Raw genomic sequence first — 14,912 nt, forward strand, 5'->3', positions numbered from 1 at the left:
GCAACAAAGTTCATTTTCTCCTTCCTCATTCATTCATTGAATGTTTATTGAGGTCTTGCTATATACAAGTAACTTAGTTACCCTGAGGCCTTCCAAGCAAGAAGCCTATAGTTAGGCGGGAGAGATACGATGTATACAAATAATAGAGCAGTGATTGGACAGGGAAATTGAAAACTGTAAGGATTCTTGAGAGAAAAGTAGATTATTATTGTGGGGAGTAGGAGAATCAAGCATATTTGTTTAGGCTAGGGGAAATTTGAAGGCTTTTAGGCAAGGGAATACTGTGAGTGCCACAAAAGATTTAAGAAACAGGAGAGATATCTGTGTGGGGTGGCAGGACCACCTGAGTACCCCAATAATTCACAGAGGCTTCTCAGGTAGGGACAGAAAAGGAATTACTTTTATTTTACAAATCTCACGAGATTTGGGCGTCACCTCCACTAAGACAAACTAGTGGAGGGAGGCGGATCACAAAAACAAAGCACCAACATATATCCTATCACAAAAGAATTCCCGCCCACCACTATCCCTCCTCTCCATTGGCTGGGAGGCAGGCTTACAATCCCCGCAAGAAAAGCTAGGCAAAGAACCAGGAAATCAAACACAGCCAATCCAAATCACATAAGGTAAAGAAGAGGAATGAGGAAAAGGGGCGGGGCGCGGCCTTCCAGGAGCAGGGTATGAACAATCAGTGTTTGGTTCTTTTGTCCTCATTTGGTAACCACCCTGTGACTAGCAGGGAGGGAGAGAGGGAGAGGCACTTATTGCCCCAGGCCCCAATTCCTGAGAGTTAGGTAATCACACCTCGTACAAGGTCAATCCTGAGTCTGTTCCATCTTCTCATTGGCCCGGTTTATTCCAGAAATAAAAAAGTAATTTTTACATTTTCTCTCTGTGAAGTCTTCACAAGAATTATCCCCCACTCATATCTAAACCTACCAAACAGATGTGATGGGGTGGATAACAAATGAACTTTAAGTAGTGAACTCCACTAGGACATTAGTTAATTTTGAAAAATTGCATTTATATACTCTGCTTTTTTTAGGAATAATGAGTGATGAGGGCATGAGAACTTACCGCAATACTGAGCAACAAGCATTTCCTATCAGCCTTGAGAGGAACTTGGGCTATCATGATCTTTGAGGCCAGAAGAAGACTGAAGCCACACCTGGGGATTTTAAAAGATATAAACATGGCCTCAAGGAAGGAGACTGAGAAGGAGTGGGTAAGTGACAAGAGACCTGTATACATGACCAGAATGAATGCAGAGAATCATGGTTCATTTATATGAACTGATGTAAAGTGAAGTAAGCTGGTCCAGGAAAACAATATACACAAGGACTACTTTATCCACACCTGGGACTTAATGAGCTGAGCTGGAAGACATCAGTGGCATGGAGCAACATGTGAAAGAAGAAACCAAGAGGAGAAACTAAAAGGATGGTGGAGTACTGTTGTGCGGAAAAAAGCGAGGGAGACCTGGATAAAAATTTTGATGTGGATTTATTCAAGCCCTCAACTGTTCAAACACTCAAATTGAACAGCCCTGAGCAGGGGTTGGGTCAGGGTATTTAAAGGGAAAAAACAAACTGATTTCCGTGGAGATGGGAACACAAACAGTGGGGTCTGTGGAGATGGGAGCACAAACTGTGGGCAAGCTGGGGCAAGACGGAGGGTAAACTGGGGGGCAGGGCACAACAGTACCAGCAGAGATGAGAGACTGAGCTTGGCCATCTAGACCCAGTAGATAGCTCAGAGCAGAGGTATCTGGCTGAAGCTGCCAGTTGTGTCCACTTCCTCAAGGACTAAAGAAAGTTTAAAAAAAGTTTGCTCTTCTTCTGGTAACAGACACTGTAATATGCTTCGCTTATTTCTTTTACCTAATGGTTTTCTGTATCTAGATTTTGCCTCAAATATAGAAAGGCCAGGACTTACCTGAAGACACACCAAAATTTTAATTAGAGAAGAGCCCAACCTCCATCTAAATGTCAGGAATTTCCCTCAGAGTGCCAAGCTATTGTTATTGTACTGAAAACTTTTCCTACTATCAAAATTCCATAAAAAGGTAATTGCCCCTAAGCTAAAAGTGAGTTCTCGAATGGAATAGGGTGTGGCTAGTTAAATCTCCAGCCTCAGAGAAGTCTGGCCAGGCCTGGAAGAGATTCAGCTCTCCTTCCAGAAGAAAGGAGGGAGTTGATAAGATCATTTGCCTTCTATAGAGCCACCCATAGGTTTTTCTGATAGTAATAGAAACTCACATCATATTACATTTTAAAGTATTAAACAAATATACTTATTGTCAAATGGAAAAGGGTTTCCTTTAAATAGTGAAATCCTCCAGGTGTTCCTCTTTACAGATGTACTGATTACATCAAACCTGCAGTCAAATAAATGTTTTAGTACATACTAGGTGCCAGGCACTATGCAAAGTGCCAGGGATAAAAAAGAGTCCCTACTTTCAAGGAACTCACAATCTAATTAGCAACAAACAAGCAACAGACAGGATAAAATGGAAACAATTAAGAGAGGGAAAACACTAGAATTAAAAGGGATTAAAAGGAAAGGCTTCTTATACCAGATGGGATTTAAACTAGGGAAGTTGGTAGCTAGAGTGGAGGAGAGAGAGCCTTCCAAGGCATAGGGGATAACCAGAGAAAATGCCCAGAGCAAGAGAGGGTGTGTCTTATTTAAGAAACAACCAGGAGGCCCAAGTCACAGAATCAAACTCTGCTTGGACCAATTGAATGAGATCCATGATATCTCAAAAGAGATTTGCTTAACAATCCATACCAGACAAACTAAATGGATGGGGGGGAAATGCCTATTATCCAGATCAGGGCACAGTTAGGTGACCAATCTATTAACCTCTGCCTCAATTTCCTCATATGCAAAATCGAAATAAGTGTAGTATTTACTTCCCAAGGTTGATATAAAGATAAGTTCAGATGATGTTCGTAAAACACTTTGAAACCCTTAAAAACTATTAGCTATTATTGGTGTTACTACATATAAATAGTACAGAGACTAGATTGACAATAAATTGAGCCCAGAAATGGTTAGGAGGAAGAGAATTGGTTGTATTGTCTTGAGGAAATAGATCAATGCTTTTAATGATCCTAAATCTTTTCCTGACTCAAGGAATCACCTTTTTAACTTTCTTCTTTCATAGACTTATTGAAATCTTCTGTTTTTATATCACCTAGGTTTCTCCTTATATTCTAAAACCCTATCACTCCCAAAGAGACATTCCTTATAACAGAGAAATTTTTAAAAGCAAGAGAGGAAGAAAAAAAAGTCTTTAAAAACTAAACACATATAAAAAATCTGACATTATATTCAATGTTCCATACACATAGACCCCTACCTCTACAAAGGAGCAGGGAGGGGGCAGTGGTTTTGAAGAGGTTAAACAAAAACAGTGATGGTAGGGAACCACAGGTTTCTAGGGGTGCTCAAGACTCCAAAATACCTACATGCTGGGTTCTGCCGAAAGAATTCAACTCAAGCCTTCTCAGCCAAGGGAAAAGACAAAGTTTATTAAGGGTTCGTCATAATGGGTTGTCTTAAGAAATCCCACCCTTTGTGGGCTAGGGTATAGATATTTTGATCAGAATTAAGGGTGGGAAGTACCTGGACAATAAAGGGCTATGCTAGGTAGAGATTTGGGCCTAAAACAACTCTGAGGTTCCACCTCACACCTAATAGATTAGCAAAGTTTGACAAAAAAGAAAAATGCTGGAGGGGCTATGGGAAAACAGGTACATTGATGCATTGTTGGTGGAACTATGAACTGATCCAGCTGTTCTGGAAAGCAATGTGGAACTATATCCCCAAATCAATACCACTAGTAGGTCTATACCCTCAAAAAGATAAAAATGAGAGGAAAAAAGAATCATACGTACACACACACACAAAAATTTATAGCAGATCCTTTTGTGGTGCCAAAGAATTGGAAGTTATGGGGATGCTAATCAATTGGGGAATGGCTGAACAAGGTATGTAATACAATACTGTTTTACTGTAAGAAATTATGAAGAGAAGGTTTCAGAGAAACTAGGAAGAGTTGTATCAACTAGTACAGACTGAAGTAAGCAGAACCAGGAGAACAATTTATACAGTAACAATAATACAAATGACTTTGACAGACTTAGGAATTCTGATCAACACAATAACCAATCAAATCAATGCTACCTACCCTGCTCCAGACAGAAAGGATATGGACTCAGAGAACTGAGACTTTTTTTTAACGTGGTCAATGTGAGGATTTATTTTCCTTAACTACACAAGTTTATAAAAAGGATTTTATTTTGTTTTGTTTTGTTTTCTCAGTGTGGGGAGAGAATGCAGGAGAGAGTAAAGGTAATTTTTGATGATTGAAAAAAAAATCTATTTTAAAAAGTGAAAAAAATTTCACAATATTCATATTTTATTATTTTGTTCAGCAAATGTCACCTTCCCAAATGCCTTTCATTCCAGGCATCACCAAACCCCACTGTCACTTGAGGAAACAAATGGAAATCCTGTCCAACCAAATGCCTAGTCATGCAATGGTATTTTCAGAAAATATTGCCACCTGGGGAGCTGACTTTAGTCATGTGGGTAATTTAGTCAGACTGGGAAAAGCCACTTTCAAGAGCACCTGTTTTTAGATACAGACATTTCTGATTAAATTGTTTGCTATTTTTAAATTCTTCATTCAAGGAGATGGGTGTGGCTGTGATTCTCTTTGTTGGGTGTGAGTGGAAAGGGATGGAGTCTCTGGAATCAGATTCTGCTTTGCTTGGAGAGGAAATATTTTAAAATACACTAAACTCCTTGGCCAGACATTCAAGGCTAGTGTCACTCTATCTCACCTACTGCATATGACTTCCCTCCATGTACTGCAGCCAAGCTTCATTACTTTCTGCCCAATGAAATTCTTTGTTACTCCTGCGGATCCCTTTGTCTAGAACATCCATTTTCCCTGGATTCTGAATTCTAACTATCCCTGAAAGATCAAATCAAATCTCCACCGGAAAGTATCCTTACAATATGGATTGTAAATACTCACACCCACCACCCACCACCCACACAAACAACAACAAAAACAAAAGTTGTTTTCTTTGGAGATTTGGCTAAGTCAACTGAGATAACAAAAGTTACTTTCGAAAGTAGAAGTGAAAACCCTGGTGGGCATTCCACTGTCAGCCTGATGGCAGCAGAAGAACACTAGGAAGAAATCAGGAATGTAGACAGAATCCAAAGTGGGGGTGGAGGAAGAAGGAAAAGGAAGCAAAGCAAAGCACAGAAGGAGGAGCTAAAACACTAAAGACAAGATCCACCTTCTTTATAATTTTGTCAAGGGTTGTCTCTGTTCCAAACCACATCTCTAAGTGCATAAAGGACATCTCTACCTGGAATCCTGCTAATGCTTCATGTTCAACACATCCACAAGGAAACCTTGCCTTTCCTCCAATACTACCTCCTTCTGAGTTCCCTCTTTCTCTCAATACTATCACTATCCTCCTTGCTGCACTGTCTTGACCCATGCTGTGTTGTCTTTGACTAAGTAATCTCCCTGTCCATCTCTTTATCTTTCCCTCTATGTGTCTTTTTCTCTCTATTTCTGTCTCTGTTTTTCTGTCTCTGTCTCTTCCCTCTCTCCCCCTCTTTTCCGTTTTTGTGCCACCAGCCCCAGTAAATTTCATCTGTTTCTGGCACCGTGCAGTATCGTTTTCATGCAAGGCTGCAGTATCCCCACTGGTCACAAGAGGGTGCTATGCCAGCAGAGCTTCTCCAACTATCAAGTCCACACCTTCTGATGTGTAGTTAAGCACATTAGTTCAACCCCATTGACCAAGACCAGAATAAATCTAGGGGGTGAAATTACGTATTTTTCAAAATAACATGTAACTGTAATATAATGTAAAATCCATAGTGTGTACATAGTTCACTAGTCCCCACCCTATCTGAACTCCTTCCTCTCATAGTTCACAAGCCCCACTCAATTCACAAATTAGAAGATTTTACACACAGTGACCACATAATTTATTGAAACAAAATATATCAAACTTTCCTATACAGAGATAACCAGCTCCAACTACCGCCTAAACATCTTCCTTCTAGCCTTCTCAGATCCTGATGGCATTCTTCAGCAGGTGAAGAATGAGAGGGAGTGTTCAGCAGCTTACTGTTCACAAAACACTGGAGTAAATATATCTCCCATCTATTTAGGATTTTTCTAAGCCAGATATAATCTGAGGCCACTATCTCTGACCTACCTTGCCATACAATAATCAACCAGTCAGTACTTTTCATCCCTACTCACAACTCCATCCCCCTTGGGTATGAAGCAAATTAATTGTATTAGTGAAGGGAGGGAGAAGAACTATCTCTAAAGAGCCCTATGACTAGATCGGTCCAGGTCTCCAAATATAAGAAATCAGGTTTTATTTCCCCAATATCAGAGGGGCTTCCCAAAAAGTTATCTCATGACAATAATTTCCAGAATGGAGTTTCAGCTGGGGTAATTGTTGTTCCATAGAGATGGTTCTTGTTTTGCTTGTTTGTTTTTCCTTTCTTTTCCATTTCTCCTAAAGGTCATTTTTCATTTGTTTCCACTCTCAAAGAACCTCAAATGAAAAGAAGTGATCCACAAAAGCAAACCCCAGGACAGGAAATTGCTTTTTTAGTAACACTCCTCATCTTGCTTGTCTCTGCACCTGCCATCCTTTTCTTTGAGAGGGAATTCTTTCATATGGTTGTTGATAGCTTGCATTTCTTCTTTTCAGAATTGCTTCTTGAGACTGCTGCTCTACTGGGATATGCTTTTCCTCTTTTCAGAGTCTACATCAGCCTTTCTTTGTTTCCTGTTGACCACCCAAAAAGCTCAAGACTCATATTTTCTATAGATTTTGCTTGTGTGATCACCTGCCAGAATTTCATTTCTGTGGATAGAATTCACTGATGTTGGTAGGTCATCTAAAATGCTTTGGAAGGGACCCTACAGTGATTTATATGCTTGAAGGTTAAACCAACAACTAATTCCAACAATGCTCCTATACACATCACTAAATCTAGAATATGTAGAAAGTTACTGACTTTAGAAAAGGAATTATACAAATGAGAGAGATGGTGGCCTGTGGGATATCCCCATTTGCTTTAAAAATAGACACCCAAGGAGAATTTGGCTAAATAAAGTTAATAAAGTTTTGGCTTGCAGATAAGAATAGCTTCCTCCTAAACAAGAAGGAATTGATGCAATAGAAGTCTATTATATTCAGGGCATTAAACCAAGAGATGACTCTGAGTCAAGAATGAATATTCCCAGTTAGTCTGTTCCCAGGGTCCTGTTCACAATTAACCATGGGACTAACGAAAGTACAAAGGATGATTTTTATATTTTGCTGTTGATATCAATACCCCCAAAAAGGAGTGTGCTAATGTATACAATATAAAAGTATAAATGAACCTCTCTCCTCCCAATCCCTTCATTCTCTAGGAATTCCAGATATTCATTTGACTCCCACATACCCACACACACAAGGTATAACATCAAGGGATATTAAATTCCTGGTTTCATGGAATCGAGGGAACGTTTGATCAACAAATTGATTTGGAAAAGGGAGAGGCCCTATTGATGATGCTTTGATGATATTCTGATTTTAGGAGTCAAAGTCAGGACAGGAAGGTATGTTTAAGACAGAGAGACAGAAGAGAGGGGCAGAGACAAAGGACAGAGAGATGAAAAGAGAATGAGAAAAGGAGAGAATTAGAGAGAGATAATGAAAGAGACAAGAGGGGATAGAGACAAAGAAAAAAACAGAACCATAATGAAAAATCCAGAAAAAAGCTCAGCCCCGCTCCCGCAGGAAAGGGCGGGATCTTGTCCAGCACCTGACAGTTGCAGTGGCTCCTACTTCTATCCAACTCCCAGCTCGGGAAGGCGAGTGGGACCCGGCAGGCGGCGGGCGAGGGATGAACGGTACTGGGACCGGTGAGCGAGCGCGTCATTGATAGCCGAGGAAGCCGTCACCTGGGTCTGGCCGAACCGGCCCCCGTGATAAGGGCACAGTCTCTGGGAATCCCTTGAACCCTTGAACTCTCCTTGAATCTTCCCACTTGACCTGGCCTTGGCCTGAGGCTACAACCATTAAGCCCAAGTGCCTACCTTGCCCAGTCTTCTATTGTCCAGCTGTTTCCCACCCTTAATCCTGTTTCCCATCCTTAATCCTGATCAAAATATCTATACCCTAGCTCCCTTACCCCAGCCCTTTATGGTCTGTCATTTCCATACAGCCTTCAGCTATTTCCCCCACCCTGGAGTCTGACCTCATCCTTGAGTCCCTCCCTAGACCCCTCTTCTGGTCACCCCAGACCACCCCTCAATCCCTCCCACAACCTTTGTGTATATAATCTCCATCTTGCCTCCATGAAGGTGGTCAGAACCAATCTAGCTCAGATGGGTCTGGCCCTTTTTCCTTACAGGTGTCGCAAGGGGTGGGATCTCTCGGGGCAGGCTTATTTGGCTAACTCTTAATAAACTTTATCCTTTCCCTTGGCTGAGAAAGCTTGAGTCGAATTCTTTCAGCAGGACCTGGCGTGTCGGTACTTTGGGGTGTCTAGCACCTCTCACCCCAAACCCTCATCATTTATGGTTCCCTGACCGGGAAGCACTGCTAATCTCAAGTTCTTCTCCAGCCAAGACTGAAGATATGTGAGCCTCCCCACTCTCCCAATCCCCCTACTCGCTCTCCAAACATTTTGGATGTGCTTCTCGGGCCTGACCTCAGCAGGTCCCAGTGGGTTGGACAGCTTGGTCCAGTGGTCTCAGTGAGTCGGACAGTCACGCTGTCCTGGTCAACCTGACGCTATCAGGTGGTTCTCGGTCCAGTCAGACAGCTCGGTCCAGTGGTCTCAGTGGGTTGGACAGCCACGCTGTCCTGGTCAACTCAACCTGACGCTATCAGGTGGTTCTTGGTCCAGTGGTCATGTCGAAGGACATGGATGGATGCCCCATCCAGAAGCATGTGCCAGATCCTTTCAATTGTTTCGGCGCTGGGAATTTGGGAAAGTTTCAGGTACCTTCTGTATATTTTGTTTTCTTGTTTTATTTTGTTTGTCTCCCGACAATTACTCCTAACTTCTCCTTTACTAAGGAGGAAGGAATTTCCAGCCGAAGGGACCCCATGCCCTGCCTCTACTGCAGGCCCTGCAACATCTATCACCATGGGCCCTACCCCCAAGGCAATCCCTACTCAGGTTCCAGCCTCGGGCCCTGCCCCCACGGCAATATCTCCTCCCCTAGCCCCTCTCTCTGAGGTAGCACCCACTTGGGTCTCTGGGGTATCTTCCCCTCTGACCTCTACCCCTCCTCAGGTACTAGCTGATCTCCCTTGCCAGGCAGATGCCCTGGCCTTGCAGTCTAATCTACCTCAGCCCCAAGCTCCAGGTCCCACAGCGCCTCCAAGGCTTTTTCCCCTGAGGGAAATGCCTGCCTCCCCTGCTGGGACAAGGAGATTGCATGTTCCATTCTCCATTTCAGATCTCATCCAAATTAAAGAAAAACTGGGGAGATACTCAGAAGATCCCACTAAGTTACTGAGGGTTTTAGGGATCTGTCCCTGCAATTTGAACTTTCTTGGTGTGATTTGCATATCCTCTTCTCTACCTGTTGTACCATTGAGGAGAAGAGGAGAATATGGGAACATGCTCAAAAATTTGGGGACAGTTTGGCTAGCAATAACCCCATAAACTATCCCCCAGGAACAGCTGCTGTTCCAACTAGTGACCCAGGATGGAATTATCAAAGGAGTGAGGATAGAGAAAAGAGAGACCATATGGTAATTTGCCTGTTAGAAGGCCTAAGAACTGCATTTCAAAAGCAAATAAATTTTCAAAAAATTAGGGAGATTACTCAGGGAGAAAAAGAAAACCTTGTCCTTTTCCAAGCCCAGCTAGTAGAAGCTATTAAGAAGTATACAAATTTGGATCCTGATTCTATTGAAGGGGCGGCAATACTTAACATGTATTTCATTAATCAGTCTGCCCCAGATATTAGGAGGAAACTGCAGAAATTGGCAATGGGACCCCAAACACCTCAGGCCCAATTACTGGAGACAGCATTCGGAGTGTTCAATAATAGAGACTTAGTCCAGGCAGAGGAAAAAGCCAGAGACAGAGAACATGCCCAATTCTTGGCGGCTGCCATGGCCAGGAGATTGCCAGAGGGTTCTTCTGGCAACTTTGGCAAAGGGGAAACCTGCTTTCGATGCAACGAGGAGGGTCACTGGTCTAAGGAGTGCCCCTCTAGGGCGCCCCCCTGGAAGAAGCCTCCAGGATCCAGGCCTCTAGGACCATGGCCAGCATGTAACCAGGAGGGACATTGGAGGTGTCCCCGAGGCTGGAAAAGTGGTAGAGCCTCCTCCCAGTACCCTGTCCTCCAGTCTTCTCAAGACTCGGAAGGAGGGGAAAGCCTGGGGCTTGGCGGTGCTCCCACTTTCTCCACCTCTCTCGCAGAGCCCTGGGCAAAATCGAGGCAGAAGGTAAGGTTACCCACTTTATCACGGCTATGTTCTGTTGCTTTAACTAATTGCTCTGGCCCCACATGCCCCTTGACCCATCAGGTCATGGGCATCAAGGATCTGTTGTCTGAACACTCCTTCTCTGGCCCTGCCCCCTTTTGGGGAAAGGACCTGATGGTGAAATTGGGAAGCCAATTTTCTCTAGTTAAACCTCCCATCTCCCTTCTCCCCCTGCTTAGCAGACCTTCCCACATTCCTCCAGAAGTGTGGGAGATGGTCAAGCCAATTATTTGGGATCAGAGAATTCCTGGCAAAGCTGCTCATGCCACCCCTGTCCTTAGTCGCCTCAGAGAGTCTAATGTGTTCCCCAACTGCTGTCAATATCCAATTAAGCCCAAGGCTTGGGAGGGGCTGCAACCATTAATTGGCACTCAAGGCCCTGACACTCCCTCTAGAGTGGGGCCCCTACCCAGCACAAGCTTTTTGGGACTTTGAAAACTAAACTGACCACCACTCCAGCATTAGCTTTACCTAATCTAGAAAAACCTTTCACTTACTTTGCTGGTAAAAGAAGAGGACAGGCTTTGGGAACCCTAACCCAGTCCTTAAGACCTAACCACAAGCCCTGTTTTTCAAAACAATTAGATTCTCTGGCTGCTACAGCCATTCCAATTGAGGAAGCTTCTAAGCCTCTAGCAGACCAGCCCCTAGAAGCTCTGCCTTGCCAGAGCACCCTGGAAGCAGAGGGCCACCAGTGCCTGGCTAACCACAGGCTCACCAAACATCAAACCTTGCTCTTAGATATCCCCGACCTAATTTGGATGTGCTACACACTCCTGAACCCCGAAGCAGAACAAGTGGTTAGGAGAGCTAGGTATGAAATAGTCATCTTTAATTCCCACCAGGGATATTGTCCTTTCTCTGTACTCCTGTACTGTCTGTTTTGTTGTTTGATTAACTTCCTTGCCAGGTTTGTCTCCTCCAGTCTCCAAGCCATCAACTTCCAGATGACTGTGCACCACTTGAACTGGACCCATCAAGCCAGCTCTACACCCCTTGCCAGCAGGAAGCAGTTTCAGAAGCTGAGACCTTCGTCCCTGACCCCAAAAGAATTTGGGTCCCATTTGTTTGAGGGGGGAATGATGAGGGCACAGTCTCTGGGAACCCCTTGAACCCTTGAACTCTCCTTGAATCTTGCCACTCGACCTGGCCTTGGCCTGAGGCTACAACCATTAAGCCCAAGTGCCTACCTTGCCCAGTCCTCTATTGTCCAGCTGTTTCCCACCCTTAATCCTGTTTCCCATCCTTAATCCTGATCAAAATATCTATACCCTAGCTCCCTTACCCCAGCCCTTTATGGTCTGTCATTTCCATACAGCCTTCAGCTATTTCCCCCACCCTGGAGTCTGACCTCATCCTTAAGTTCCTCCCTAGACCCCTCTTCTGGTCACCCCAGACCACCCCTCAATCTCTCCCACAACCTTTGTGTATATAATCTCCATCTTGCCTCCATGAAGGTGGTCAGATCCAATCTAGCTCAGATGGGTGTGGCCCTTTTTCCTTACAGGTGTCGCAAGGGGTGGGATCTCTCGGGGCAGGCTTATTTGGCTAACTCTTAATAAACTTTATCCTTTCCCTTGGCTGAGAAAGCTTGAGTCGAATTCTTTCGGTAGGACCCCGGGTGTCGGTACTTTGGGGTGTGGAGCACCTCTCACCCCAAACCCTCATCACCCGCAGGCCCTGGGCGGCGGCCGCAGCTGCCGGGGAGGCGGTGGGGAACCTACGGCGGCAGCTGTTTCCGGGGCCTCCGCGGGTTGTCGGCCTCCCCAGCGGGTTTCCGAGGTCTGCCCCTAGCTCCTCGGTAGGCCTCGGCGGCCTGTCGCGCGCCTCCCCGCTGCTGTTCCTCTTTCTCTTGCCCTCCCCTCGGCTGGCGGCCGGGGCGACCCCGCGCCATCACCTTGGAGACTGGGAGCGCTCGCGCCGGAGGCCTCGGGACCGGCCGAGAGCCGGAGCCCCGCGGAGGAGCCCGGCGCTCCCGCGCCTCCTCGCCTGCCGCCGCCGGCTCCCGCCACCGCCCTGGGGCAGCCCCTCTCGGGCACGGGGCTGGGCTCCGCCGGCCAGTCGCTGCGGTGCAAGTCGTGCCTCGTCCCCAGCGTCGCCGGCCCCCTTCACCCGCGCAGCTTTCCGCTGTTGGCTCCTGCGAGGAGAGATCTGAGCATTTCGGCTGGGTCACAAAAAGAAGAAAAAAAGTTCTCTCTTTTCCCCTCTTCAGGGAGTAAGAAGCTCTATTTTGACACCCATGCTGTGGTGCTTCTTCTGGAGGAAAAGGGGTTTAGCACTCAACAAGCAGAAATCATTGTCTCTGCATTAGTGAAGATCGTGAACAACAACATGGAGATTGTCGGCCAGGATATGGTCACCAAGGTGCATCAGGAGATCACTGTACAGCAGATAATGTCTCAGATTGCTGGTGTCAAATAGGATATGATCATTTTAGAAAAGAGTGAATTTTCAACCCTCAGAGCAGAAAATGAGAAATTAATACTTGAACTCCACCAGTTAAAACAGCGAATGATGGATGAAATACTTAAAGTCCGGGCAGATAATAAATTGGATTTCAATCTAGAAAAGAGCAGAGTAAAAGAATTGTATGCATTGAATGAAAGGAAGCTACTTGAAGTGAGATCAGAAGTATTAACATTGCAGGCACAACAACTCCGGGCTCTTACTCAGACAGACAGAAAAATAGACGCTGAAGTTGCTGGCCTGAAAACCATGCTTGAATCACACAAGCTTGACAATATTAAATATTTAGCAGGTTCTATATTTACGTGCCTAACTGTAGCTCTGGGATTTTATCGTCTATGGATTTAAGTGCCTCCTTAAAAGAACCTGTATTGTGTTGCCTTAAGAATATGAGGTTATTACTTTTTTCTTGTTTCAAATTTTAATCCTGATTTTGATTTTATTTATGTTTTTAAATGCAAATTATGATATATAACCAACTTTAAAGTGTCAAGAAATCCAAAAAAAAAATCCAGAATAAATACAGTAGAGCTGAGGGGAGGGAGAAGAGCTGATACATACAGATGTGCGTGTGTGTGTTTGTATGCACTCAGCTAGGCGGTACAGTGGATAGAGCACCAGGCCTGGAGTCAGGAAGACCTGAGTTCCAATCTGACCTCAGACACTTACCCTGGGGAACTCACTTAACCTCTATTTCCCTCAGCTTTGTCACCAGTAAAATGAACAGGAGAAGGAACCAGCAAACCACTCCAATATCTTTGTCAAGAAAACCCCAAATGGAGTCATGAAGAGTCAGACATGACTGAAACAACTAAACAGCAACTATCCATCCAACCATCTAGCTAGCTAGCTAACTATCCATCCATATGTAATATAAGCATATTTCTCTGCTCCCATGCATGTTTGAAATAGACTTGGAACAGACAACAGTGATTAAAGGGACAACAGCAACAAACATCTGGACAAGATGCAGTGAACTGTGAAGGACAAGGGGTGGTTGCTGAGTGATGGTGGCATAATGAGGGCTTGAAAAGTGGCAGCAAGGAGCAAGGAAAATGAAGCAAGCTTTGGAGAGGATGCCAAGAAATGCTGGTAGATTGAGGAAAAATCTAGGCTTCAGTGAGCACCAGAAAGTGGTAGGAAAGTGAGAAGAATAGATCTGGGATGAAGAGGAGCTTGTTAACGATACAGGGGAGAGACCCCAGTAGATGTGGAGAGAGGGAAGCAGAAAACAGTAACTGGCCTGGGTTACCATGGGGGCTGGCTGTGTAGGTTCCAGGGCACTGCCCTACCCCCAGTGCTGTTTGTGTGAAGCAAGTACACAAGCCAGGCAGCATAGGGAGGGAAGATGAGTCCCAGGAGAGCGGTGCAACAGCCTTGAGACTCTGGTTTTGGCACCAGAGAAAAACATATGACCAAGCACGAAGAAACAAATGTCATTGTCTATCATGCACAGGAAACGCTAAGGGAGATGACATGAATCCTGGACATAACTGCACTAGGGAATATAAGGGGATTGCCTCATTTGGGGATGTCCAGGCCGCAGCTGAAAGTCCCCACCTCCAGTCTTATTCACAGTAACACACATTTTTATCTGCCCCACCCATAACTACATCTGGAATCCTAGCAGTATGGAATGCCAGCTTCAGTCTTTCATGTACCCTCACCAGCACCAAATTAGCACCAAGAGACTGGTACACTTTATCTGCCCTGGGGAGATAAATGAGAGGAGGTGGTCTTTAAGGCTAACCTCTGAGGCACACTGACTGTGTGACCCTAGGCAAGTCACTTAACCTGTCAATCCTCATCCCCACCCCCAAACTCTCTAAAATTATAAACTGAAGAGAATGTGCTGACCAGCATTAGCAGAGATAATTCCCTCTA

The 14,912-nt window shown here is 44.7% G+C and overlaps 1 pseudogene; it reads left to right on the forward strand.

The window, feature by feature from the left end:
• The first annotated feature begins 1,604 nt into the window (after positions 1-1,604).
• On the forward strand, positions 1,605-13,416 carry LOC118838933 (annotated as a pseudogene).
• The last annotated feature ends 1,496 nt before the right edge of the window (positions 13,417-14,912 follow it).

The sequence above is a fragment of the Trichosurus vulpecula genome, chromosome 1 (genome assembly GCF_011100635.1).
Source record: "Trichosurus vulpecula isolate mTriVul1 chromosome 1, mTriVul1.pri, whole genome shotgun sequence".
In the NCBI taxonomy this organism is placed as follows: Eukaryota; Metazoa; Chordata; class Mammalia; order Diprotodontia; family Phalangeridae; genus Trichosurus; species Trichosurus vulpecula.